A 2771-nucleotide genomic window follows, 5' to 3' on the forward strand; every position below is an offset into this window, starting at 1 on the left:
CTATCTATGCAAAGACATCAAAATTTCCTTTCTAATTCAGACAAACATGTTATATTTGTCCTCTTCTTTAACCGCTTTGTCATTAAGATTTCTGCAACATCACGACGACCAGAGAGAACCGTCACGTCACCATCCAAACATGAAAGAACTCACTTGCGAGCACCTCGAAATGTTTTCAGTTTTGCAGAGTTGAAACTCGGCAAAAAATAAAAAATAAAAAGAAAACTCAAGCCACGAAATAAATTCCCTCCAGAGTTCGACGCCTTATCTGTCCCTCAAATTCCCACCACCTGGAGAGCCAGCTGTCGCGATCTCTTCTCTCACGTAAACTCCCTAATTTCACCCCCAGTTGGAGCTGCACAAAAGCCGCGTTGTTCTTCTTCCTTCCTGGTTGAAGCTTGCGGTTGGGAAACCGCCATGAGACTGGCGAAGGAAAGAGGTACTGTGGAAATATCAAGAGAAGGTCTGTGGTCGAGATTTACTAATCCTTACCGTGCTAAGCATTCGGCGTTCCTTCTCAATCAAGTCTTTGCCTGTGAATTTTTGCTTTCAACGTTTTTACCTCGTCTCAGTAGAGCGAAGTTGGAGGAACGGACACCCTGACACCCTTTTCTTGCCCAAGCCCAAAGAAGACAAGAGGAAAAGCAAGGGTGAGGGCACTGAGGGGTGAGAAGTCAGCCACGAAGGAATCATCGTCCTCATAAATAACAGAGAAAGATGTTCTCTGGTCCAGCAGAAGTTTCGAAATATTCTACTACTGTATAAAATCGAGGCATTTACTCTTGATTTTGAGATAATTTTTTTAAAAGCCATTTCTCAATTTGTTTTGAGATAATATAATCAGTAACCAACAATCTGTCTCGTTTTTTTTTAATTAAAACACACATGTGCAAAGTTAATTCCAATAAAGTATGCGTTCACACGGTCGAACAATGTCCGACGGACAAACATTGTTACCATATCATAGGCGAAGCAGGATGACGTTATAAGCGTTGAAACGATGGAAGTAGATCTGGCAACAAACTGTGGTACCAGATGAGGTTGTATACCACTGTTTCTACTCTGCTCACTAGGCAAAGACCGGCAGACAATTGTTAATTGGTAATAATGTTTGTCCGTCGGACATTGTTCGACCGTGTGAACGCACCTTAACACTGCCTTAATGTGGTAATATGAACTCCACTCGGTTGATATGAATTGTTTTTCTTTAACATAATTACGAAATTGAAAATATATTTGAGCGTATAAGAAAAATTTACTAAAAAGAGAAAAGCGAAATTCCAGCATGGGAACCCAGACCTCCAGAGAACTCAAAAAAGGAGGAAAAAAAAATGTCACGCGAACCGTTCGGAAAATACTTCCTTCCCTACGAGAGCCGGATGAAGGCATAAATTCTCCCTCCGAAAACTCTCTTATCTCTCGGAGGATTTCCGGTTTCCAGGTCCATTCGGAGCCTAGCAGTCATCTCAGCCGGAAGAATATCAATTTCACGGTCGCCACGGCAACCGATGACGACTCAAAAGATATATACCGACGTGGTCAACTCAAATCTTCCAATGACCTCTCAAAGTGTTTCTGGCGCAGCGCCCGGCAGGTCAGCGACGCGTCAAGATATATGCGGATCGTGTGCGATACAAGATTTATTACATTTATAATATGCTAATCCATTTTTTCACGTATGAATCCTTGCTTAAGCATCCATAAAACAGACCTTCTAACAGTTCAGACGATCCAAGAAAAATAATTGTATAAAATGCTGTATCATAAAAATCTGGAGTGTCAATTCACTTAGCATGCAGTCATCCTCTTTACCTAACTAGACATAAAACAATATTATTGAAAAAAATACAATTCCTCCTCTTTACCTGACTATACATAAAACAATATTACAGAAAAGACATTCCTCCCAAATATCAAAGAAAATAAAAACCGTCATCGAATGGCTCGCAGACAATTTTAATTTTTTTTTATTGTTGGTTATTATTAAAGTCAACACTTGGGGGTTTTCAGCACCTAAGAGAGTGGAAAAAGAGAGAGTTGGAGCTATAGACAGCAAGGTAAAGGAGCTCCAGAAAATAAAGAAGATGGAGTACAAAGATCTAAAGGAGGAACTAATAAAAAAAACCACACCTGCACTACAAAGTAATAGTCAAAGAGGTTGAACAGCGAGACTGAATGCAAGGAAACATGAATGGAGTTGAGATAAAAGGGTGAAAACAGTGGGTGCAGCTTGGGGACAAAGGAACATTGGCAACACCTTTTAGTAATGCCTACAGTGTACCACATATGGTGCACTGACCACCCTTATAGCGAGGTGGCATTATTACTTTCCGCAGATATTTTATTACTGTTGAAGAATCGCACGATTTGTAAGCATTGCTTGACAATGCATCGCTCCCTATCTATGATTTGCACTTAAGTGAAGTCTTATCAATAAATGTGACGTACGACTTCACTAAACGGGACTTTGAACGTCCCATTTAACACAATTCTTATAATCCCTCCAAGTACAAGTCCAAATTTTATTGACGCAACTTCACTTTGGGTTGCAGGTGCTAATGAATTTGTGAAACCAAACAATTATTAGCAACGGAAAATAATGCGTATGGTGTTTTAACAACGTCAAACTAGTATTCCTCTACTACAGTAAATGATGAGGATAATAAAGACAATAATAAGTGCTCGATAATAACTTCGTCATCACTAGGCGTAGCAGCTACAACAATATTGATAATTGCGATGAACCGCAGCTCCACATCACGTCATGCTCC

This window comes from Macrobrachium nipponense, chromosome 31 (assembly GCF_015104395.2).
Source record: "Macrobrachium nipponense isolate FS-2020 chromosome 31, ASM1510439v2, whole genome shotgun sequence".
NCBI classification, from domain to species: domain Eukaryota; kingdom Metazoa; phylum Arthropoda; class Malacostraca; order Decapoda; family Palaemonidae; genus Macrobrachium; species Macrobrachium nipponense.